The sequence below is a fragment of the Triturus cristatus genome, chromosome 2_1 (genome assembly GCF_964204655.1).
Source record: "Triturus cristatus chromosome 2_1, aTriCri1.1, whole genome shotgun sequence".
NCBI classification, from domain to species: Eukaryota; Metazoa; Chordata; class Amphibia; order Caudata; family Salamandridae; genus Triturus; species Triturus cristatus.
The window spans coordinates 1,179,406,554-1,179,433,619 of NC_140581.1; the positions used below are offsets into that span (position 1 = coordinate 1,179,406,554).

The window sequence follows — 27,066 nt, forward strand, 5'->3', positions numbered from 1 at the left end:
GCTGAGCCCCTCTGCAGCCTTTGGAATCTCTTCTCCAGGGTTGTCAGTGGCGCAGTCTGACCATATACTCTTAAGTGTATTATAACCAAACTGTAAATGCTAACTTTGGACTGGCTGCACAGAAACATGTCGTGTTTGGTGTCAAACACATTGGAAGCATACCCCCACATCAGTTCTTGATGTGAGAGTATGATCCCACCCTTCTAGAGGGAGAGACATGGCAGTACTGGCATACCCGGTGAAAACTTAACAGAGCCCAGGCATCACAAAATGGATGCTGCAGCCACAGACACAAGTCTGGCCTCCTGCTACTGACCGAAACTCCGGCAGGGGAGGCCTGGACAATAGGTTTCCTGTCACAGGAAGGGGTAACCACTTCCCAGACAGGCTGATGTGTATTGGGGCTGGTTGGGAGCACTCTCAGAGTGCTTTGAAGTCCTGCACTGGGGGCACATTTGGTGTCCCTGTGCATAGTCCAGCTCAAACCGATTCAAGGGCTTCCAGCCCCTGCTCTGGCATGAAACTGGACAAAGGAAATGGGTGTAGCCACCCCTCTTTCCAAACCCTCCCATAGGTGGGTCCCCAGAGCTAGTCCAACCCCTTCCTTAGGTATAAGTAAGGAACCTCTGTAACCAGAACTTTAGATATTCCTGGATGAAACTCTGAAGCTGAATTCTGGAACTTCGATGCTCTACTAAAGACGTAGGGCCCGATTCACAGAATTAACTTAAGACTAAATCCTAAACTTACTACTTTGTGGTATTCACAGAATGCACTTACTACTTTTGGTATTCACAGACTGCACTTACTACTTTTGGTATTCACAGAATGGATTTACGACTACTAACTTTACCTCCGCACTCGGGACGGAAATTCCGGCCCGGAGGCGGAGCTTCCGGCCCGGAGGCGGAGCTTCCAGCCCGGAGGTGGGGATTCCGGCCGGTGGCGGAGATTTAGCCATGGCCGAAATCTCCTCCTCCGGGCCGGAAGCGGAGCTTCCGGCCCGGAAGCCCCGCCTCCGGCCCGGAAGCTCCGCCTCCGGGCCGGAATTTCCGGCCCGAGTGCCGACGTAAAGTTAGTAGTCGTAAATACATTCTGTGAATACCAAAAGTAGTAAGTGCAGTCTATGAATACCAAAAGTAGTAAGTGCATTCTGTGAATATCACAAAGTAGTACGTTTAGGATTTAGTCTTAAGTTAATTCTGTGAATCGGGCCCTAGAGGACTGAAGAAATCTCCCTTGGGGTCAAGGAGTGACACCCCTGCTTGGCAGGTACCAATGAAGCATATTGTCGGTCTGCATCTCCAAAACTTCTGCCGGACTCCGAAGTATTTGCAGCCCAGGAAGAGGATTTCCAGACATCTCAGAGGCCGGTTCGAGTCCCCAGCAAAGCTGAGACCTGCAGCTCTAGTGAGTAGCGTGGATCCTAAACACCTCGTCACCGGGCACTTTTGCAAGTGCATAGACTTCTTGACATCTCTTGTAGTCGTGCTTGTGGTTACTTGTAGCCCCCACATCGAGCAGAGAATCCACCAAAGATTGTTGGCCTAGTCACCCCGAGTGACCTGTGAGCCGCCATTTTGTGTTTCCTCTCGAGGTCCCTTGGCGATCCCTGGTCCGTCAACTGGTGGGTCCCTGTGAAGGTAACTTTGATTTTCCTTGGGCTTCTCTGGTTACTCCAGATGTGCCCTGACTCCCATCCAAGTCTTGAGTCCCCCAGAACTTGCTGGTCTGCACCGAAGCATCTTTCTCCTTTCTGTGTGGGTTGCTGCTGCCAAGGCTTGTTGTGTCCAATTCGGGCACCGACGCTGCAGCACTCGACATCATTCGTGGGACAGCTCGAATCCAGCTCCTGGTCATCCTCTATGCCTCCTGGTCCTCGTGGCTGAAGAGTCAAGCTTCACCTTCTTCACCTGAAACACCCGACATCGGTGGGCATTCGTCTATCATCCTCCTGGTCACTGGCAAGGAACCCAGACTTTGTCCCCTCTGCTATCAGGTTCTTCTCATCTTTGATCCAGGCTTGGATCTCTTCGGACACTTTGCATCTTCCCGGCAGCAGCACTTCTTTGCCAGCTCCCATTGAAATCGACGACGCGACCCAACACCATTTGACACCTATGCACCCGGCTTCCCTGGGTGAGGTAACACGAGTACTCCGGTGCTCCGGTGCTCCCGTGGGTGTTGACCCTAGAACTTCCTAAGTCCCAAAGGGTATGGTCCTGACTCACTTCTAAGTGTCCCTAATCTTTAAAAATCTAACCGCGACTTTCCCCATTGAAGCTAACGGGAGCATGCGGCTGTATTCTCACACTGCACACGGTCCCTGTGGGTCCCCTGTGTCACTACCTTGGGTGGTTCCTTGGGGTCCCAGCGATTCTACAGGCTCTTGGCCTTGTGTCTAGTTAAGTCTTGGTTCTTATACCACTACTTTAGTATATGGTTTGGCTCGCCCCTAGGGCCTGACGTGTATTTGTGCTTATTACTGTCATATTTGAAGTGTAACTTGTAGGAGAGTAGGATCTGCTCCACATGTTTACCCCCACATTTTGCTGGTGTTTCACTGTTTTTCTACTTTAGTCTGGCTGGGAGCCTGCTATTCAGGGCCCCAGCCTAGCTGCTTCCTTTCTAAATTGATTGTATGTACTTTAGGTACACCACAGATTGGATCCTGAGGTACCCTTGTGAGTCCCTAGTATATGGTATACTATCTACCCAGGGCATAGGTACCCCAGAGGCCTACCAGGTCCATCCCTGGAAAGCCACCCAAAATGACACCACAGGTCTGCTACTGCAGACTGGGTAAGGTGGTGCATGCACCCCTTACTGAGGTATAGGTTCACTATACCTCACCTATCACTGCACATACAAACCTATCAGTCACTCCTATGGCAGGCCTTAACAATCCTGAAGGCAGAGTGCTTGGTTATATGTGAGCGGGTGCCCAGGCATGAGCTGAGCCCCTCTGCAGCCTTCGGAATCTCTTCTCTGGGATTGTCAGTGGTGCAGCCTGACCATATACTCTTAAGTGCATTATAACAAAACGGTAAATGCTAACTTTGAACCGGCTGCATGGAAAAATGTCGTGTTTGGTGTCAAACACCTTGGAATCATACCCCCACACCAGTAACTGGTGTGGGAGTATGATCCCACCCTTCTAGAGGGAGAAACATGGCAGCACTAGTATACCTGGTAGAAACTTAACAGAACCCTGGCATCATAAAATGGATGCTGCAGCCACAGACACGAGTCTGGCCTCCTGCTGCTGACCGAAACTCCGGCAGGGGAGGCCTGGACAATAGGTTTCCTGTCACAGGGAGGTGTAACCACCTCCCAAACAGGCTGATGTGTATTGGGGCTGGGTTGGAGCACTCTCAGAGTGGTTTGAAGTCCTGCACTGGGGGCACATTTGGTGTCCCTGCTCTGACGTGAAACTGAACAAATGAATTGGGTGTAGCCACCCCTCTTTCCAAACCCTCCCATAGGTGGGTCCCCAGAGCTAGTCCAACCCCTTCCTTAGGTATAAGTAAGGAACCTCTGTAACCAGAACTTTAGATATCCCTGGACGAAGCTCTGAAGCTGAATCCTGGAGCATTGATGCTCTAATAAAGACTAGAGGTCTGAAGAAATCTCCCTTGGGGTCAAGGAGTGACTCCGCTGCTTGGCAGGCACCAACAAAGCAATTTGCCGGTCTGCATTTCCGAAGCTCCCGCCGAACTTCAAAGTATTTGCAGCCCAGGAAGAGGATTTCCAGACATCTCAGAGGCCGACCCGAGTCCCTAGCAAAGCTGAGACCCGCAGCCCTCATGAGTAGCGTCGAACCGGAACTCCTGGTCACCGTGCACTTTCGCAAGTGGATTGACTTCTTGATGTCTCTTGAAGTCGTGCTTCGGGTTACCTGTAGCCCCCACCTCGAGCAGCAGATCCATTGAAGATTGTCATCCTAGTCACCCCGAGTGACCCGTGGGCCGCCATTTTGTGTTCGTTTGAGGTCCCTTCGTGATCCCTGGTCTGTCGACTGGTGGGTCCCTGAGGGGGTAACTTTGCTTTTCCTTGGGCTTCCCTGGTTGCTCTAGACGTGCCCTGACTCCCAACCAAGTGGCGAGTCCCACAGAGCTTGCTGGTCTGCACAGAAGCATCTGTCTCGATCCTGCGTGGGTTGCTGTTGCCAAAGCTTGTTGTGTCCAATCCAGGCACCGACGCTCAGGCACTCGACATCCTTCGTCGGACAGCTCAAATCCAGCTTCTGGTCATCCTCGACACCTCCTGGTCCTTGTGGCTGAAGAGTCAAGCTTCACCTTCTTCACCTGAAGCACCCGACATCGGTGGGCATCCACCTTTCGCCTTCCTGGTCACTGGCAAGTGACCCAGACTCTGTCCCCTCTGCTTTCAGGTTCTTCTCATCTTCAATACAGGCTTGGATCTCTTCGGACCCTTCTCATCTTCCCGGCAGCAGCACTTCTTTGCCAGCTCCCATTGAAATCGACGACGCGACCCAACACCATTTGACACCTATGCACCCGGCTTCCCTGGGTGAGGTAACACAAGTACTCCAGTGCTCCCGTGGGTGTTGGCCCTATAACTTCCTAAGTCCCAAAGGGTTTGTTCTAGTTCGATTCTAGGTGTCCCTAACCTTTAAAAATCTAACTGCGACTTTCCCCATAGAAGCTAACGGGAGCTCGCGGCTGTGTTCTCACACTGCACACGGCCCCCATGGGTCCCCTGTGCCACTACCTTGGGTGGTTCCTTGGGGTCCCAGCGATTCTACAGGCTATAGGCCTTGTGTCTAGTTAAGTCATGGTTCTTATACCACTATTTTAGTATATGGTTTGGCTCGCCCCTAGGGCCTGACGTGTATTTGTGCTATTTTACTGTCATATTTGAAGTGTAACTTATGTGTTTTGACCTCTAGCCTCATAAAGAGACTAGGAGAGTGTGTTTAGAAATAAATACATATATTTCATATATATACCTGGTGTGGTTGTCTTTCATTTAGCCATTTAAGAGATTATAGACTGGTAAAACAAGCTGCTTTACATTCCTTTAAGACTTAGCCTGAAGGCTGCTCTCCATAGCTACCACTAGGATAGCTTTCAATAAACCTTGTCTTTAACCTATAACCAATAAGGGTTTTTTTAGACTGTTACAGGGTGCCCACTAAAACTAGTGGATAGCATATACCAGGCCAACTTCTCACATTGGTGTGCAGCGTGTGGGATTCCAGCTTGCTATTGTTTACCAGATAATCTCAATAGAGTGACCGGTTGAGGAGAACTGGACCTTTGCTGCTGGTGCCTTGAACAAGCTGCACACTGCACTTTAGCCCCAGCCCCTGGAGGGGCTTGAAAGTCCTCGCGGCGGTCACGCGACGCGGGAGACCGGGTGAGGAGAACCGGACCTTTGCTGGTGGTCCCTTGAACAAACTGCACCCTGCATTTTAGCCCCAGCCCCTGGAGGGTATTGAAAGTCCTCGCGGCGGTCCCGCCACATGGGAGACTGGGTGAGGAGAACCGGACCTTTGCTGCTGGTCCCTTGAACAAACTGCACCCTGCACTCTAGCCTCATCCCCTGGAGGGGCTTGAAAGTCCTTGCGGCGGTCCTGCGACGCGGGAGACCGGGTGAGGAGAACCGGACCTTTGCTGCTGGTCCCTTGAACAAACTGCACCCTGCACTTTAGCCCCAGCCCCTGGAGGGGCTAGAAAGTCCTCGCGGCGGTCCCGCGACGCGGGACACGCGCGTGTGACGACTGGGCCAAGACCGGGCCAAGACGGGCCAATCTTAGCCCGTCAGAGACTGACAGAGGCTGGGCTGGGCCACGGCTCTTTCATCCACGCATTAAGGTACTGTGGCACAGTGATAATCTTGACGAAGAAGAAATCTGAAAAGGATTTTGTAGACACTTGTCATTGACTTTGTTTTGAGGTGGACTATGATTTGACGTTACTTATTTGTAAGGAAACTCACGTGGGGCATAAAGTGCTCTGAGAAGTGTTGATAACATTTATTTTTATCCCTCGTTTTTTGCCAAAGTTTAGGCGCTATATCTTATTCCTGGTATATGTGATTCTATTGTTATATAGTCTGTATGGGGAAGAGACAAATGGCGAGCATCCAAAACAAAAAGTTAGCTAAATCAGGGGAACATACCCGTCAGTCCCTACTTAACTATTTAACTGAAGCTGTAGGTGTCATAGAACGGCAGATCACAACAGTGGAAGAGGCCTTAAAACCCGGAGCGGATGAGGGCGCATTAGATTTAGCGGAAGTTAGTTCTAATCAACCGGTGGTTAAGAGAAGTATATCGGGCATAAATGGCTGTGTGGTGAACATTTCAGACCATTTGTCAGGTAGTGAGCAGGAGTACGATGTGCAACAACAACCACCGAATAAGCGCGCCAGGAATCCTGATAACTGTCCCAGTACTTGCGAGGACCCAGGCCCTCTAATTGAGAGGTCCTCCCCCAAAATCCGCAAAAGGGCCCCTAAAAGGGTAAAGTCCACACAGCTCAAAAAAACAGAAAATTGGGAAAAATCATTAATTAGCTCTAATATGCGTACACAGAGTGAGGTTGGAAAGTTAAAAGTAAAACTGGATGCTCTGGATTTGCTAATTAGAGAGAGCCTAAGTAGCTTGACAACTAGAATAGGCACCATGAAGGCAACTTTAGCTAAATGCTTGGACAAACTTCAGCCTCCAGTGCCTGAGGGTATGCGTTTACCTGCCCAAATGAGCAATCACAACCATCAAATTAATAGTATAAAGCCAAACAACACCAGCTCTGTTACAGTTACCCATAACGCATTAAGATATGTGCCACCTAATATAACTCAACAAACTTCTCTTGCTAATACTGAGGTTCAACCACCCACTACTTCACCAGCTGTGACCATGCCCACTTCTATTCCAACATCAACAAATCTTAATTGTGCGCATGTGAATCAGAGGATACGACACATCACTCACTTGGACTTGCCGCCAGCTGCTACGCCCTATGTAGTAGTGTTAGTCAACATTCCCACATTAGCAGATGGGACGATAGAACCTTGGGAGACTTTAAGGAATAATTCCTTACAGTGGCTTGGTTCCAGGACGGGTCTAACTGGGAACTTATTTAATGAGTTTAAGATGGCAAGGAGAGTGGGATGGTTAGGCAGAGGGCCTGAAAAAACTCCCAAGGGACTGTGTAGTGCTGTCATTCAAAACCCCCAACTTAGTAAGATCGATACTGAGCATAATTGGAGACAATCCCATGGGAGGTCCATGCATTAGTGTAGTTCCTTTAGGCTACTTTTATCAACCTATGTACAGCAATAATGCCAGGACCAACTGGGAAAATCATACTTTATAGGAGACAGTTCAATATTCCCACTCGAAACCGCTTTGATAGACTTAACAAACTCGAAGCGGTTGATTGACTGAGATCAGAGGACCCCAGTCAAGCTGTAAAACCCAGTTGGTTGGATGTTTCTTGTAATATGGGACCACCAAGAACCAGATCCAGTGTTGCAATAATCATACCACCAGCCCAAGTAATAGCGGTAACCACAGAGCCACTTAACACTACAACCTTAGATTCAGAGGATATCTTGACACACACCTCCATATCCCAAACTGGATATATACATTCGCAGGCGGAGGGAGGCAAGGGAGAGAATGGTTGTAAAGCCAGGAAAGTTAAATGCCAGATTATGTTTTGGAATGTGGCTAGTTTTAAAATCAAAAGTGACCAACAAAGTATGGATTGATTATGTATGTAATTATGAGATATTTAATTGGCTAGAAACATGGGCAGAGGAGCCAATCCATATGAGTGGATATAAAACATTCCACACCCCAGCAGTAAGATCGATCCATGGTAGGGCGAAAGAGGGTCTTTGCACCTCTATTTCCAACCATCTAAAAACGAGGAAAGTTGAACTAGTTGTTAGCAGTCGATATTATCAAATCATTAGTATACACATAGATCAGGTATCATGTGTGATGATATTGAATGTTTATAACAATGCCCCTTCGGAAATGTTGGAGGGAATTCTGAGAAATTTAAATAGAGAAGTGAACAATTTGCAAACTTATCCAACTAAAGATGTTTTTGTTATATGGGGCGGGGATTTCAACTGTTCTCTATGTCAAAATGGTGATAAGGGGGTTTGTGGAATTACTTATGAAAAAGATACCAGTTTTCAACACTTTTTGCACACATCATATGGAGATCTTTTGAATGATACCATGTTTTCATGCGATATGGGGTTTGCTAACAACTTATGTTCACCCGCGGTACCATTTAGCCCGACTTTTAATGGACGAGCCACTTTCGCTACGATAGAATTTATTCTGATATCTAGCAGATATTGCCCCAGTGTTATGAATTTTACTACCCACAATATCGCCTTAAGCGATCATTTTCCATTAAGTATTGATGTCATGGTGTATAAACGAGATTTTAACACAAAAGGTAAATCTACGCAGTTCCTGAAGAATATTACTTTGAGTCGGCAAAACGGGTATGCATTGAAATGGGCAAAAATGGATCCAGAGGAATTTGTCACTAAATTAATGATGAGATGTCAAAATATGTTCTATGCTTGCCTCGATAAAAATTCTTCTCACTCATTAATCATAGAGAGCTTCTTAGCCATCTCAAATCAAATTAAAGAAACGCTGTGGGTAAATGTAAAAAGGTATGATAATCATAGCGAAGGGTGGTTTGACTCCAAATGCACTAAGGCCTACACTAAACTTAAATACGTATTAAAGGCCAGAGAGAAGGATCAGGACCTTATTAGGGAAGCCAGAAGAAATTATAAGTTGACATTAAACGCAAGGAAGAAAAAGTTAAAAGAGGAAGCCTGGAATGCCCTACATGAGGCATCGATCAACCGAGACTGCTGCATTTTGGACGACGGTCAATGCGCCATTTTTTGTTGAAAAAGATAAAGCTACTATAGAGATGGCTATATCAGAATCAGAGTGGGTATCACATTACTCAAAGCTTTACACAAATCAAACATTAGTTGACCAGGGAACTTTGGAAACTTAGGTTGACTTTGAGTCTCCCCCTACTTTCCAAAGATTTACATTGGATTTCACTCTGCGCGAGGGTAATGTGGTTATAACTGCTAGCCTGGGTGGTAAGGCCCCGGGACCGGATGGCATTCCGGTTGACCTATTTAAAACTAACATGGCACTGTGGGACCACTTTTAACGCAACTTTTTAATGCATGCTGCTCCAGGGGTTTTTTATCGTCTTGGTATGAATCTACAATTGTCCCCATTTTTAAAAAGGGCGATAGGGTGAATCCAGCTTGTTACCGCCCAATTTCATTACTGGATTCCACAGTTAAGATAATAGGGCGTGTGATTCTAGATAGATTACAGACGTGGGCGGAGGAACATTCTATTTTAAGTAACTTACAATATGGCTTTCGCAAGGGCCTGGGCACAATTGACCAGGGCCTAAACCTACATATTCTACTAGACAAATACACTAAGGCGAAAAGGGAACGGCTGTTTTTAACTTTTGTTGACTTAACGTCAGCATTTGACTGTCGTCCACGAAAAGCTTTGGGTAATTTTAGAGGGGCTGGGGGTAGACAATTCTATAATTTCCTTCCTAAGGCAGCTTTATTCAGGGGCAAGGGCGAGGGTCCGTTTTGGACAGGGCGGAGATTGTACCAAGAATTTTAGAGTGTCAAGAGGAGTGAGGCATTCCTATTTACGCTCTATATAAATGACCTAGAATCAACCTTGGTCAAAGAGTTCAGGGACTTACCACTAGCAGCAACCCACCCTATCCCTGCACTCCTTTACGCAGATGATGCGGTCCTGATGGCCCGCACGCCCCTCGGTCTCCAAAGGGTAGTAACTTCCTTCACTAATTGTATGACTAATCTGGGTCTCACAATTGATTGCTTGAAAACATTCTCAATGAACTGCGGGATTGGGTCAAATAAAATATCATTTTTATTAACAAGAGGCATTAGAGAACACTAACAACTTTTCCTATCTAGGGATTCTATTTGATCAATCAGGGTCTTGGAGTAGGGCAATCAAAGCTAGAAGGCTGTTATTCAGAGAATCACTGATGGCACTAACAAACTTTAGCAGAAAAATAGGCAGACGTTCCCCTGGTTAATTGTTACGCATATACAGGGCAAGATGTGTAGCGATTGCCACTTATGGAGCAGGTATCTGGGGACATGTTAATGTCAACTCACTCCAGATAGCAGAAAATATTTTTCTCAGGTATCTTCTGGCAGTACCAGACAGTACGTTAACATATATCTGTCCTACAGAACTGGGCCTGCCATACCTAGAGGATGTGATTTCGATACAGCCTGTTCTTTTGTGGCATAGGGTTTGGACTACTGATGAGTCCGCTTTTAACTGCCACATTTTGAAGGATGCATTGGGAACTGATGGGGTCAAACATATAAGATGGTTTGAATATGTTAAAACATTTCTATTTCAAATCGGCAATGCAGAATATTACAATGACCCCTCCACTATGTGTGAGGTACCCAGGAAGGATCTCAAAAGTAGATGCATGCAATTCCTGAGTGAAACCAGAATCATGACCGAAATGGGCAAGACTACGGTCATAGCGCACCATCTTACTCTGCCCTCTCCAACTACACAACCATACATCCTAATAATTATAAGAGACTATGATAGATTTCTGCTAACGCAGTTTAGACTGAACATATTACACAGATCCTTAAGTTTCCCTGAGGTAAATGACTGGTCGCGAACACTCTGTAACTGCCCATGCGACGACGTGTCAGCCCAGTCGTCTATTCATATATTGCTTTTTTGCACATTCTATTCTAGACCTAGAAAAAGATGGATTGTTCCTGTATTAAAAAGATTGAGACTGAGAGGATGTCTCCCCGCATTTTTGGCGTTGAAATTTCTGGATAATGTATTCACTAGTGCCTCTGTTATAGCTTTTATTAAAAATGTTTTTAAATAATGTACATCAATTGTGATATGACTTTTATATGTTTTTAGCCCTTGTGTATCATTTTTATTACATTTGCGGATTTTTTTGTAAGATCTATGAACTATGCTTTTATGGTTATCTTTTTCATAGTAACCGAATAAAGTTCTTTGATTGATTGACAAACTGAAAACCAGTAAAGGTACCCTAGGTACATATAATACAAGCTTGAGAATACAGTAAGTTCTACTGAACTTAGAGTTGTGTGTTAAGGGCTTAGCACACCCTTTCTACAACTCAAGAGAGTTTAGTAGGCCACACTAGAGTAGGTAGTGCAATACACCACACCTCACTAGTAATGTCTTCAAGGCCAGGAACCAGTGGGCCCCTGCCAGAAGCCAATGATAACCTCCCATTCATGGAACTGAGAGCATTATGCACAGCTAGAAAACCGAAGACAGGCAAAAGTCCAACCACCCAGCATCTCATAGAGGTACTCAGGCTGGATGATCTCAGAAGACCTATAGGGTTTGAAGGGGTAGGCAGAGTGGGTGGGACAGCACATGAGGAAGGGCCTAGGGGTGAAATTCCCCATAACCTGACCGCTAATGCTGACCAGCAAGATGATAATGATCTTGACCTGGAAAATCCAGCTCCCCTGGAAGATGAGGGGGAGGGCCACAATGGCCCCCTCTTTGTCCCTCCTAGAAGAGTTGGTGGTGGGCCTAGAAGGTCAAGATCTCCCTCAGTGGAGTCTAACCATTCTAACTCATCTATAGGGACCTCTATTTCCTCTCATAGGAGGGAAACCTCTCAGGAGAGGAGTGAGAGACTGCTGAAATATGAGGAAGCACAGCTTGAAATCAGAAAGCAGCAGGTAGCCCTAGACAGAGAGGCCCTAGAGCTCTACAGCGCTAGAAAAAAGGTGGGACTAGAGTCCCATGGTGGCAGCAACATCCCTAGAGATAGGGGGAGGTCTCATGACCATAGAAACCTGAATTTGATTGTCCCTCCCTTTCAGAGTGGGAATGACATCCACAAATGGATAACTGCACTGGAAAAGGCCTGTAAAGTTCAAAGGGTCCCCCAGGAGCAGTGGGTAGCAATCTTATGGCTCTCCTTTGCAGACAAAGGTAGAGATAAACTTCTCACTGTTAGAGAGGAGGAGGCAGATGATTACAACAGTCTGACGAGTGCCTTCATTGAAGGGTTTGGCCTAACCACTGAGCAATACAGGTTAAAGTTCAGGGATACCCAAACGGCACAGAATCAAGACTGGGTAGACTTTGTAGATTGTGCTACTAAGGCTCTGGAGGGTTGGTTACTTGGCAGCAAAGTGCATGACTTTCAAGGATTGTACAATTCAATTATGAGGGAGCAGGTCCTTAATAACTGCCAAAATCAGCTGTTGCACCAGTACCTGGTGGGCTCAGTTCTGGCCTCTCCCCAAGAATTGGGAAAGAAGGCAGACAAGTGGGTCAGAACCAGGGTAAGGCAGAAGGTACAGAACCAAGGTGGTGAACCCAAGAAGCAAGATCCTAAAAACTCTGACATGGGTGGGGAGAAAGGTAAAGACCAGAAGTCTTCACAAGGGCCCCAAAAACCTTCACGTGGGGATGTACAGTCTAACAAGGGAAAAGGCCAAAAGAAGCCATGGTGCAAAATCTGTAAGCAGAAAACTCACTGGACAAGTGACTGCACCAAGTCCAAAGAATCAACTCCAGCCACCATTGCCCCTAGGGCAACTGTTCCCCCTAGTACAGCTACAATTGATGGTGATAATGTTCAGAAAAAAGGTGTAGTAGGGTTGACCCTGGGTTCTGAGATGGACTCTGGTCTAGTCAGAGTTCCAACTCAGGCTATACTAGTCTGTGATGGGGTCATGGATATGTCCCCCTTTGTGAGTCCCAGTAATCTGGGCAAATACAGACAACAGCCTTTAATAAATGGAAAAGAGGCTTTGGCATTCAGGGACACAGGAGCAAGTGTCACAATGGAGACAAAAGATCCTGTGGATCCTGGGCAGATTATACTTGGTGAAATGTACCAAGTGACCAATGCTAGCAATGTCAGAACAGACCATTCTCTGGCAGTTGTTAACTTCTCCTGGGGAGGGGTAACTGGCCTTAAGAAGGTTGTGGTAAGTGCAGACCTACCAGTACAGTGCTTGCTTGGCAATGATCTAGAAACTTCAGCTTGGGCTGAAGTGGAGCTCAGAACACATGCAGAAATTTTAGGGATCCCTGCTCATGCCTTTGCTGTGACTAGGTCACAGGCCAAAATGTCTAACACTGGACAGGTCCTGGATTCTGGAAGAATGGACCAGGTGCCTCCCAAGAGGAGGAGCAGTAGGGTTAAGGCAGTGCCTTCAGACCTGACTCAGAATACAGATCAGTCTCCTCAGGGGGATGATCTTGAGCCTGAAGAAAGAACTGTCCCAGAGGAGCTTGAACCTGACCAGGTTGAGTTCTTGGGGACAGGGGGCCTTTCCAGGTCGGATCTGAGCCAGGAACAGAAAACCTGCCCATCTCTTGAACCCCTCAGAAAGCAAGCTGCTGATGAGGCTGCTGGGAATGCTAGTGGCGCCCATAAGATTTATTGGGATGATGGACTCCTTTACTCAGAGAGTAGAGACCCCAAGCCTGGTGCTTCCAGGAGGTTGGTTATACCTCTGATGTTTAGGGGCTTCCTATTGACACTAGCCCATGATATTCCCCTAGCAGGACACCTGGGCCAGAACAAGACTTGGGACAGAATTGTCCCTCACTTTCCCTGGCCCCACATGTCTGAAGACACTAAGGAGTTTTGTCGCACCTGTGGGACCTGCCAAGCCAGTGGCAAGGCAGGTGGAACCACAAAGGCCCCCCCTGATACCACTACCTGTGCTGGGGGTTTCCTTTGAGAGGGTTGGGATTGACATTGTTGGTCCCAAGACAGCATCTGGGCACAGGTTTATACTGGTGGTCGTGGACCATGCCACCAGGTACCCAGAAGCCATTCCCCTCAGGACCACTACAGCACCTGTGGTGGCAAGAGCTCTTTTGGGTGTATTTTCAAGAGTAGGCTTTCCTAAGGAGGTAGTATCTGACAGAGATGTAAACTCTATGTCAAGTTACTTAACTGCAATGTTGAAGGAGTGTGGAGTGAATTATAAATTCACCACACCCTATCACCCACCATGCAATGGTTTAGTTGAAAGGTTCAACAAAACCTTAAAGGGCATGATCAAAGGTCTCCCAGAAAAGCTTCGGCGCAGATGGGACATCCTTTTGCCCTGCCTTTTGTTTGCCTACAGTGAGGTGCCACAAAAGGGGGTTGGTTACAGCCCTTTTGAAGTCTTGTTTGGCTATCCTGTCAGGGGTCCTTTGTGTCTGGTGAAGGAGGGATGGGAGTTATCTCTCAAACCCCCTAAACAGGACATAGTGGACTATGTACTTGGTCTCCGCTCCAGGACGGCTGAATACATAAAAAAGGCAACTAAAAACCTTGAGGCTAGCCAGGAATTACAAAAGGCCTGGCATGACCAAAAGGCTGTACTGACTGTTTACCAGCCAGGACAGAAAGTATGGGTGTTGGAGCCTGTGGCCCCAGCAGCCCTCCAGGAAAAATGGAGTGGCCCCCATACAATTATTGAACAGAAAGGGGAGGTCACCTACTTGGTAGACCTTGGAACCCCTAGGAGTCCCCACAGGGTACTTCATGTCAACAGACTTAAACCATATGTTGACAGGGCAGACATGGGCTTGCTCATGGCTACTGATGAAGGACAGGAGGAAGAGAGTGACCCCCTCCCTGACCTGCTTACTCAGAACCCTGATGATGGGGCAGTTGATGGTGTAGCCTTGGCAGGCATCCTCACTGCCCAGCAGCAAACTGACTACAGAAAGCTTCCCTGTCAGTACAGATATATGTTTTCTCAGACTCCAAGTCAGACCACCTGGTACACTCATGAAGTGGATACTGTAGACAGTCTGACTGTGAAGAATAAGATCTACAGGAAACCTGACCATGTCAGGGACTGTATAAGGACAGAAGTCCAAAAGATGTTGGATTTGGGAGTCATTGAACCCTCAGATAGCCCTTGGGCTAGTCCAGTAGTCCTGGTACCTAAACCTCACACCAAAGATGGCAAGAGAGAGATGAGGTTTTGTGTGGACTACAGAGGTCTCAATGCAGTCACTAGGATTGATGCCCATCCCATCCCCAGGGCAGATGAGCTGATAGATACTTTGGCCTCAGCCAAATTTCTTAGCACATTTGACCTGACAGCTGGCTACTTGCAGATCAGACTAGCTGATGATGCAAAGCCAAAGACAGCATTTTCTACCCCTAGTGGGCACTATCAATTTGTGGTAATGCCCTTTGGTTTGAAGAATGCACCTGCCACTTTCCAAAGGTTGGTTGAATCAAGTCCTTACAGGCCTGGAAGACTATAGTGCCGCATATCTAGATGATATTGCTGCCTTTAGCTCCACCTGGGAGGATCACCTGGTCCACCTGAGGAATGTTTTGGAGGCCCTGCAAAAAGCAGGCCTAACTATCAAGGCTACTAAGTGCCAGATAGGGCAGAGTCAGGTTGTGTACCTGGGCCACCTTGTGGGTGGAGGCCAGGTTCAACCATTGCAGAGCAAAATCCAGACCATAATGGACTGGGTTGCTCCAACTACCCAGACTCAGTTGAGAGCCTTCTTAGGCCTGACTGGGTACCATAGAAGATTTGTCAAGGGGTATGGATCAATAGTGGCACCCCTGAATGACTTAACATCTAAGAAAATGCCCAAAAAGGTTCAGTGGACAGCTAGCTGTCAAAAGGCATTTGATAACCTGAACCAGCCCATGTGCACTGCTCCCATTCTGCAAAGTCCTGACTACACCAAAAAGTTCATTGTCAAAACAGATGAATATGAGTTCAGGGTAGGGGCTGTACTGTCACAGTTGAATGATGAAGGTCAGGATCAACCAGTAGCTTTCATAAGCAGAAGGTTGACCCCCAGAGAGAAACGTTGGTCAGCCATTGAGAGGGACGCCTTTGCTGTGGTTTGGGCTCTGAAGAAGTTGAGGCCATACTTGTTTGGTACTCACTTCATTGTTCAGACAGACCATAAGCCCCTCTTATGGCTAAAACAGATGAAGGGTGAATATCCAAACTGCTCAGGTGGTCCATTTCCCTACAGGGGATGGACTATACAGTGGAACATGGACCTGGGAGTAACCAGGCCAATGCAGGTGGACTCTCCAGATATTTCCACTTAGAACATGAAGACTCAACTGGTCAAGGTTAGTTTAATGTCCCTGCGTTTTGGGGGGTTGTGTAGGAGAGTAGGATCTGCTCCACATGTTTACCCCCACTTCCTGCTGGTCTTTCACTGTTTTTCGACTTTATTCTGGCTAGGACCCTGCTATTTAGGGCCCCAGCCTAGTTGTTTCCTCTCTAAATTGATTGCATGTACTTTAGGTACACCACAGATTGGATCCTGAGGTACCCTTGTGAGTCCCTAGTATATGGTATAGTATGTACCCAGGGCATGGGTACCCCAGAGGCCTACCAGGGGCCGAAGCATGTATTATGCCACCCCTGGCAAGCCACCCAAAATGACACCACAGGTCTGCTACTGCAGCCTGGGTAAGGTGGTGCATGCACCCCTTACTGAGGTATAGGTTCACTATACCTCACCTATCACTGCACATACAAACGTATCAGTCACTCCTATGGCAGGCCTTAACAATCCTGAAGGCAGAGTGCTTGGTAATATGTGAGAGGGTGCCCAGGCATGAGCTGAGCCCCTCTCCAGCCTTCGGGAATCTCTTCTCCGGGGTTGTCAGTGGTGCAGCCTGACCATATACTCTTAAGTGCATTATAACCAAACGGTAAATGCTAACTTTGGATTGGCTGCAGGGAAACATGTCGTGTTTGGTTTCATACCCCTTGGAATCATACCCCCACACCAGTAGCTGGTGTGGGAGTATGATCCCACCCTTCTAGAGGGAGAGAGATGGCAGTACTGGTATACCCGGTAGAAACTTAACAGAGCCCTGGCATCACAAAATGGATGCTGCAGCCACAGACACGGGTCTGGCCTCCTGTTGCTGACCAAAAGTCCGGCAGGGGAGGCTGAGACAGTAGGTTTCCTGTCACAGGGAGGTGTAACCACCTCCCAAACAGGCTGATGTGTATTGGGGCTGGGTGGGGGCACTCTCAGAGTGCTTTGAAGTCCTGCACTGGGGGCACATTTGGTGTTCCTGTGCATAGTCCAGCTCAAACCGGTTCAGGGGCTACCAGTCCCTGCTCTGGTGCAAAACTGGACAAAGGAAATGGGTGTAGCCACCCCTCTTTCGAAACCCTCCCATTGGTGGGTCCCCAGAGCTAGTCCAACCCCTTCCTTAGGTATAAGTAAGGAACTTCTGTAACCAGAACTTTAGATATCCCTGGACGAATCTCTGAAGCTGAATCCTGGAACTTCGACGCTCTACTAAAGACTAGAGAACTGAAGAAATATCCCTTGGGGTCAAGGAGTGACTCCCCTGCTTGGCAGGCACCAACAAAGCAATTTGCCAGTCTGCATTTCCGAAGCTCCCGCTGGACTCTGAAGTATTTGCAGCCCAGGAAGAGGATTTCCAGAAATCTCAGAGGCCGAACCGAGTTCCCAGCAAAGATGAGACCCGCAGCCCTCGTGAGTAGCGTGGAACCGGAACTCCTGGTCACCATGCACTTTTGCAAGTGCATTGACTTCTCAACGTCTCTTGAAGTCGTGCTTGGGTTTTCTTGTAGCTCCCACCTCGAGCAGCAGATCCACCGAAGATTGTTGTCCTAGTCACCCCGAGTGACCCGTGGGCCACCATTTTGTGTTTCCTCTCAAGGTCCCTTCATGATCCCTGGTCCATCGACTGGTAGATCCCTGAGGGGGTAACTTTGCTTTTCCTTGAGCTTCCCTGGTTGCTCCAGACGTGCCCTGACTCTCAACCAAGTGGTGAGTCCCACAGACCTTGCTGGTCTGCTCCAAAGCATCTTTCTCGATTCTGCATGGGTTGCTGTTGCCAAGGCTCGTTGTGTCCAATCTGGGCTCTGACACTGCTGCACTCGACATCCTTTGTGGCACAGCTCAAATCCAGCTCCTGGTCATCCTCGACATCTCCTGGTCCTCGTGGCTGAAGAGTCAAGCTTCACCTTCTTCACCTGAAGCACCCGACATCGGTGGGCATCCGCCTATCACCTTCCTGGTCACTGGAAAGTGACCCAGACTCTGTCCTCTCTGCTTTCAGGTTCTTCTCATCTTCGATCCAGGCTTGGATCTCTTCGGACACTTCTCATCTTCACGGCAGCAGCACTTCTTTGCCTGATCCCATTGAAATCGACGACGCAACCAGACACCATTTGACACCTATGCATCCGGCTTCCCTGGGTTAGGTAACATGAGTACTCCAATGCTCCCGTGGGTGTTGGCCCTAGAACTTCCTAAGTCCCAAAAGGTTTGGTCCTAGTTCGATTCGAAGTGTCCCTAATCTTTAAAAATCTAACCGCGACTTTCCCCATAGAAGCTAAAGGGAGCTTGCGGCTGTGTTCTCACACTGCACACGGCCCCTGTGGGTCCCTTGCGTCACTACCATGGGTGTTTCCTTGGGGTCCCAGCGATTCTACAGGCACTAGGCCTTGTGTCTAGTTAAGTCGTGGTTCTTATACCACTTTTTTAGTATATGGTTTGGCTCGCCCCTAGGGCCTGACGTGTATTTGTGCTATTTTACTGTCATATTTGAAGTGTAACTTATGTGATTTGACCTCTTGCCTCATAAAGAGAATAGGAAGGTGTGTTTAGAAATAAATACATGTATTTTATATATATATACCTGGTGTGGTTGTCTTTCATTTAGCCATTCAAGAGATTATAGACTGGTAAAACAAGCTGCTTAACATTCCTTCAAGACTTAGCCTGAAGGCTGCTCTCCATAGCTACCACCAGGATAGCTTTCAATAAAGGTTGTCTTTAACCTATAACGAACAAGGAGTTGTTTGGACTGGTACAGGGTGCCCACTATAAATAGCGGACAGCATATACCAGGCCAACTTCTCACAACCTTTACCAACTGTTGAGACAAAAACAAACCCCTTATATCCCAATGGAGTTCCAGTCATCACCTTAGGTGCCTTCCATCTTTAATATTGGGCCACACTTTATACTTATAGCCCGTTGTTATCCCATGCTGTGTCATATCATCCTTTTTCCCCTACAAGGTGGAGACAGAGCTTACCTCCCTGCCCTCACAGTAGGTCTTTCAAAGGCATATGACCAAGGCCATTTTCAGGCTCCAAATTGGCATATACTCCAACCGAATTTAAAAAGGAAATGGGTCCTAATCAGACTCCAAGATAAAAAAATGTGTATACTCTAATGAGACATCCTACTCTTTGGGGGATTGCAAATTGAATTGTGCTTCTAGTGTTATACCTTCTGATAAACCTCCGAAATAGGTAATTAGTTGAATCCTAATAAGGGGAATTAAAAAGGTTATGGATGCATGAGATATAGTATAAGCTGTAAAACACTCCACGCCCCAACTGCAAAGGGAACTGTGCATAAACGGTCGCACTTCTGATAGATGCGGACACAGATCCAAGTTATGCTTCTAAGGTCGCTATGAGGTCACTCGCTGGTGGCGGCTTACACTATATCATCAGTCATAGGGGTGGGATGCACTCCATATGTTTCTCATTGCAATCTCCGTATTCCTAGGATGCGTGCTGAATGGTGAGTGGCATGCCCAAATGCCACTGAAACAAACAATTACTGCATGAAATGGGCGCAACCTCTTGCACCCAACCAGACGCACTGCTGCATGCCGTCTACTGGCCGTTACGTATATTTTAATTTCATTCATTTGATCATTTTAAACGCATTTTCTCTTCTTTAAAGCTCTTTTCCATGTCTTTATATGCAAATCCACGCTCGGTATGTTTTGCCTTTTTTCCAAACTTCTGATACTAACAATGTGCCCCTCCGGACCTCTTGTGAAAATACGAGTAATGCAAGGTTCATCACAAGCAGTGTTTTATTCAATAAAATCCCAATGCATTTCGGGCTGCAAAGCGCCCTTCATCAGGGGACACTATAAACAATCATAAAAAACAATCACCCGTTAGTATTCTAGTCTTGAACTCACATGTTACATTTAATTTAGAAACATAAACTCCTGTTCCGAATTAAACACCATGTTAAATCTATGTTATTCGTCATTTACTTTCCCCATGATGTACTCTTCAATCAACAGCTGTTTTCATAATTGCGCCAAACACTCCACCCAAATAAGTCACAGCTTTCTATCTTATCACCCTCCGTTCATCTATGATTATCATTTAATTCACAACCTGCCAACCTTCGTTTTTATCAACCTCTCCCTCTGCATCCCCTCTGTACCGTCTGAATCACCACCCATTTATACAAACATTTTAAAACCTTCCCATTACTTAATAATAAACTTTTTTTCTCTTTTTCCTTCGCTTCTTTCATTAATTCATAATAAACTTTTTTCTATCAATTTAAATTCAAACAGTCCCCCTTCATTACACTGTCTTTAAACTCCCTACAACAAACAACTCTTCTCATACCTGCTGTGTGAATTACAATCATTTCGTCCTTCCCATCGTTTCCAAACTGTGACCTTTACCTCGAGCTCCCTCCCAATTATCAACATTCTCCCCCTCTCCTCATACGCGTGATTGGACCAATTCTATCATTTTTCCCGCCGATGTGAGTTCTGCAAACTCCATTTCCCATACTGCTGTTTATCGGTAGCATTTCAACTCGAGTATTACGATCATGTACAGAATACCGCATCATGGTTGTTAAACATTAATTTTTTGACCACACCAAATACGTAACCAGTCCATTTCTTTAGCGCTTCAAGTTCCATGTTTGTGATGAACCACAATGTTTCGCCGTTATTGTGGATTCGTAAAGATGCTATCGCTTTAATATCCTTTAAACTCGATTTTCAACAGCTGGTGCTATCCCAAATCGGGCAAAATATAAATCATCAGTCATAGGGGTGGGATGCACTCCATATGTTTCTCATTGTAATCTCCATATTCCTAGGATGCTTACACTATATCCCATGCAGCCATAACCTTTTTGATTCCCCTTGTGAATATTCAACTTGATGAATAAGTTGCTTGAACGCCAGCTTTATATCTGTAGGAGAGTTTGTACACCGTGTTCAAGTCTTTCTTTTTTCCATGTTTAGTGGACGCACAGTTAGGAGAGGGCCATCGAGTCTCTCCACCTCCAGCACCTACTGTCCGATTACACCATTTTACAAAATATCCACTACTCCTCTGGCCATAATTTCATGCAATATCTATGATCCATAGCTGGCCCCCATCCTCCCCACTCTCTTTGTTGTTTCTTGTTCTCAAATTCTGTTGTATAGCAACCTGAAGAAGGTGGTACAGCATTTGGTCTTGCACCGAAATGCGCATGGGCACCACTAGAAACTGAATGTGAACCAGAGGACCACACCACCTGTATACAATAGTAGGGGTTTTTATTCCATGACCTGCAACCCAAATAAATTTGAAACTATAATTATGTCTTCATGTGAACTGTTTCCTAAAGAAGATATTATTGAAGTATGTCTCTAGAGACTAAGGCCCTCATTACAATGCCGGTCAGACGAGCGTCTGACCAAGATCGTATCGGGATGGAGTCCGCCCGACATGTAGTCATCAGCTCCATCTGCCTTATTACGATATGAATGCCATGTAGGCAGTAGGAAACATGCATTTGCCAATTGAGGCTTGTGCTGCGGCCTGGAAAAGGGTTTACAAACATCCCTGAACCATGTGCTAGGCATCATGTGATGCCTGGCACAGGTTGCATGGGTGTTCAGGGGCAACAAGGGGGACAAGGGCCCTGCTTGGGGCCCCCAAAGTCCCTTTCTGTATGCCTTCTCATGGCGGTTGGACTGCCATGAAAAGGCAGAGGGAAACGGACATCAAAATCCCTACAGCTGTGCTTGAGCAGGCACAGGCACTGCCCCTATTGTAGGGATTACGGTCCACTGCTGCCCCGATGGGCTCCTTGAACCCATCAGAAAAAATTTGATTGGACCCTCCACCCTATGCCTCCGACCAACTGGATCATAATACGGCAATCGGATTGCTCAGCAGGCCCACCGACATCGTAATGAGGGCCTTAGTTGTTTGAGTTGAACAAATGTTTTGGGTTATACTAAGATTTATATCTGAAAGTATACACTGTGTAACATAGTCATCTCTGGTTTCTTGCCTTGAACTATTTTTAATGGTTGTTGGTTTGGATGAGTCCGAATGAGGAGTATGTTGGCATAGGTGTGAGTGTGTTCTGAGAATTTTAGTATGAGTGGTTTGTGGGCCGACATAGTATTATGTTCTGTTAAGCCAGTCAGTCAGTCAGTCAAAAAGCTTTTAATATCGGTAAAAAACCATTTAAGACATAAATACAAATTTGCAATAAAAAAAAGAGCACATAGAGCTAAAAACATATAAATATAAAAGAATCATACTCATACGAAGATGGAGGAGGATCATAGGATTTCATTAGATACATTAAATAAGCACAGCGCTCCTAAAGGGCAATCCCAAACTATGAAATATATAGACAACATGAGTTACAGTGTTTGAGCTACTGCAGAAACAGTAGTTTGAGGACTTTCAGATTTAAATTTTTTACACCGCGAGTACCACATAGACAAAAGAAATCTAGCAGTCGCAAACACTATTAGGGGGGTGGTATCATATTTGAGAAATCTAAATGCCTCCCTATAGTCCTTAAGCCCCCTGGACTTGCAAAGTCGAATGATCCATTTGGCTCTTGCCTTACCATAGAAGGGGCAAAAGAGCAGGACATGCAAATCTGTCTCTCAACTACACGCACAACCTGGGCAGGAACTCGTGGAATGTAATGCATTTGACCACTTATATGTTACGTCCCTAAGAGGCAATAAACCATATCTAAACTGTATATATAATTTCTTGGCCAAGGGAGTCTGGATATCATCCAAGAATTTCTCAAAAAAAGGATGGGCTTTTATATTTAAAAAGGTATCAGTCAGCCTACCCGTGGAAGAATTTGTTATTATATATTCCATGCGGTAGCGCTTAAGGGCCGTGCTCAGAGATTTTTTGGAGTTCAGGGCACAGGTCTCCTCAGGGGACGACCACATATCCCCCCTACCTAAAACATGACAAAGTTGCTTGATGTGATTTAGCCTCCCTGTAGCTGAAGAGCTCAAGGGTCGACCATAAGCGTCTCCAATACAGGAGGGGGCGATTTGCAACCAACTCCTGAATTGGAGCCAAGCCCAAATCCAACCGAAGGGGTGTCAGGGGCGTACTCATAGGGAGTCTCAGTAGACACCTGATAAAACTATTCTCAATGCGAGATAAAGGGGCAACACTGACGTGACCCCATAACTCTGCACCGTAGAGTGCTCCCCCTCTCACCTGGGTTTTATAGATTTCCATGGGCGGACTCAACAGCTTAGAAGCGGTATCATTAAATACCTTTAGGATACCACCAGTTGATTGTGCCAACTTCAAGTTAGCCTTAACCATATGGGATCCCCAATACATTCGATCATTTAATGTAATCCCCAGGTAATCGAAGGTGGTTACTCGGTCCAGAGCAGTTCCATCCAGGTAAGGGAGGGGACAATTGGCTAAGTTGGTGTTATAGGCCATGAACTTAGTTTTAGAGAGATTAATCTCCAAGTTCCTCAGTCTACAAAAGGAGCAAAAAGCCTCTAATGTGCGCTGAATACCTGTGGATGATTTTGACAATAGAAGGGTATCATCAGCGAACATTGGGGCGGGTATCTTCCGCCCGCTAAACTTGTAGAATCCAGATCTCTTGCTCCATATAGATGGTCTATCAACCCGTTTAGGAAGAGCGAGAAGAGCGTGGGGGCTAGAACGCACCCCTGCCTTACTCCCTTTTCCACCGGGAACGGAGCTGACAGTTCCCCACACCTCCCGAATCTCACCCTTGCGTATGTACCTTGGTGCAAACGTTTAAATAGATGGCACAGGTAGGCCGGAACACCCATCTCTGTTAAGCTGAAGCTAAGTATTGACTGTCTATGCCATTTGTAGAAGATTATACAAAGGAAATCCTCAGCACACGTCTGTAGTGTATCTAAACATTTATCTGCACATTGTATGCATAAATATTAACACAGTATTTTGAGTTTGTTGTCTTTCTTTTTTTATTCTTATAGTTTATCTTCAGCCGACACGTGTTTCGTCGCATACACTGGGAAATCGTCCTGCGACTTTCTCAAGGCTCTACAATCTTTGGCATATTCCTTTCTTATGTGGTGACACGTGTTTCATTGCATACACTGAGAAGTCGTCCCGCTACTTTCTCAAGGCTGTATAAACACAAACAAAATACCGATGTAACACCATACATACACTGGTGTACATTATCAATTTGGAAGTTACCCATATCTAGAGGTATAATTATACACCTCTAAGGAGAAACATGTAATAAACATGCACAAGGTAGACAAATGACCCTGACACCCATGCCAATCAAGGGCCCCACCTAACTATTGAGCCAAATTGTAGGGAGTGAAAAAGTGACATCCCTGATCACCTGCTGATTGGCGATGAAGGAAAACATTTGTGACAACAAAGTGAAGGAGCCAATTACCAATCTGTGACCGTGTGCTGGTCAAAAAACCGTGATGACACTTATCTGACATTGATTAAAGAACAGCCTAAAATAAGTACTGTAGTTTGTCAGATGCAAGCTCAAAAAACCCTCAAAAAACAGTCAATAAAACCCAAAGTCATGCGTGTGTGAGAACGCATTTCAAATACCTCTACAATCTTTGATATATTCCTCTGTGAAATTAAAGAAACCTATCATTAGAACAAACTCCTCGTGCCTACTTCCATTTCCAAATCAGGCACGTAGATGGAAAACCAACTTCTTATGTGGTGAGAATTCCAACCCACAATGGGTGAAATATCTGTCTTCTGCTTTAAAATAGGTTCTTCATTCAGGAAAGGTCTCCGTCTGACCAATCCATGAGCTCTGAAAATATATATATATCCGGGGATGTGATAATGTGTAAACTCCTCCAAAGACTATACTCGCATCTATCATTAGGTAAGATCCAGCCGCAACCTCTATGCTGTCATGCTTACTTGTTCAAAACTCAAACGACTATCCCGCTTAACATAACCATTACATAGTCAGGGTTGCAGCACGTGTGCTCACGTATCAAACTATACCTCACATGTCAGAAAATATCCACTGTCACCACTATCCCACTTAGTCATCCGAGACTTACCTAATGGAACCGTATATGTCCCATCACAATCCCCACACAAATCAATATGTACTGCACCCATCTGGCACCAAGATACTTAAAAGATGCCTTCATAACACATGCCCAATTCATATTTGTCCATCGCACAAGTATACTATCTCAAACTACCAGCGTAGTCCTTCAAAGTTTAACAATGTATCCACAGACAATTATCTCTTACCGTAAGGACAGCTCCATCATCAATGTAGCCCACAACTTTGACTCCCGAGTGCGAGAACACAGAGGAAATGAGTGTTCCCACCTTTATACAATCTCTCACAGCTAGGAGTCGTCAAAATAGAAGAAGGACACATATTGTCTCCAAAACGGGTGCCATCTTGAACTTCCCAATAGGCACAATAATCTTCAAAATCCTCACGCAGCAGCACAGTATTCAAAGCTCATGCAGTGCTATCTGACCCAAAATATGTCACATGGTTATACTACTTATATTGTTCTGTGTACAGTCCACTACTGGTGAATGTTCATTTTAGAACAAATCATTCATGTTGTGGAATCGACTCCTTAAACTGGGGGACATACTCTCATTGGAAACAAAATCCGACCGATCTAGATGTTTAAATTTTTGTTGGACAAACAGCAATCTGGATGTTAGTATTTTGGTCAAGATTTTGTAGGCAGTGCTCAACATGGAGAGTGGTCGATATATAATTTTATGTCTTGTGTCTCCAAAAACTCGTTTTGGGAGCACTATTATTAGTGCCAACCAGATTGTGGGAGGGAGGTACCTGATAGCTTAAGATGCATTATAGATTTGAACAGATGAAATTAGTAACCCCTCCTAGGTCATAAATGTCTGTACATTGCAGCCTCTCCAGCATGCTTTATTTTGCTAACAGTTCCTTTTCTTGTGCCCTCATTTTGAGTCAGCAGTACGTGAAACTGGTCGCAATTTGCAACCAGTATTTTGGCGACCAGTGTGGTAAACTAATAGGTCATTTTGCATATTACCTTTTCGTATTGGGCCACAAAATGAAATACCTCATAAAACATAGATTGCTTTTAAGTAAAGTGTTTTTTTCTTTAAATGCAACTCATATTCCTTAAAAGAAAATGGGATGCGCTTAACCAAAAAAATTTTAAGTGTAATTTTTATTTTTAACAGTTGAACATTCACAAACGGGAAGGGGGACACCTGGAGACATCTTCATGTTGCAAACGGGTTTCCACCTCTTTTGAGGTGTTGGTAAAATATGTATGTTGTGCAACCGCATTTCGGTTGCGAAGCATTAATACTTACCAGTATAACTCAGAATTTGGAAGTGATGCCCCAAACATGCCCCTTTCAAACCCTGAATCGGGATTTGGCCACAAACCCAAGTTACAATTAGGTAACAGTTCTGCAAATCTGACTGTTTGCAACCGCATTTGAAATGCAATAGGTCTCAAGCTATTGGTGTAAATGATAATGTTTTTTACCTAGGGCAGATCTGGGCAAATGAGAGCCCTGGTATATATATAAAGACAATGCTATTTACAATGATGGGAAAATACAATACAATTATAAGAAAGCTTCACTCTTGGTGTAAAACAGTCTGGTGTAAAACAGCCTCGTTAGGAGATAACCCATTCTTAATTCTATACCTTCTTGTGACCCTGCTCCCAGTTTCACTTTGAATAACCGCAGTTCGTGTAATTTTCAACTGAAATTAATTTGGAGACATTAGACATTTTTTGAGGACCCTCTTGCACCCTTAAAGACAGTGAAAATTAGGATTGCAAACAGCTCTGGTTCCTGTCCCAAGGTGGCACAAAATTACCA

General features: G+C 45.8%; 1 long non-coding RNA gene across 1 annotated transcript in view; it reads right to left on the reverse strand.

The window, feature by feature from the left end:
• LOC146866578 (uncharacterized) overlaps positions 1-25,567 on the reverse strand; it is a 226,043-nt gene extending 200,476 nt beyond the window's left edge. The window contains exon 1 of the long non-coding RNA XR_014976818.1: positions 25,465-25,567. This is a non-coding gene — a long non-coding RNA (uncharacterized LOC146866578). The remainder of the gene's footprint in view (positions 1-25,464) is intronic.
• Between the last annotated feature and the right edge of the window lie 1,499 nt (positions 25,568-27,066).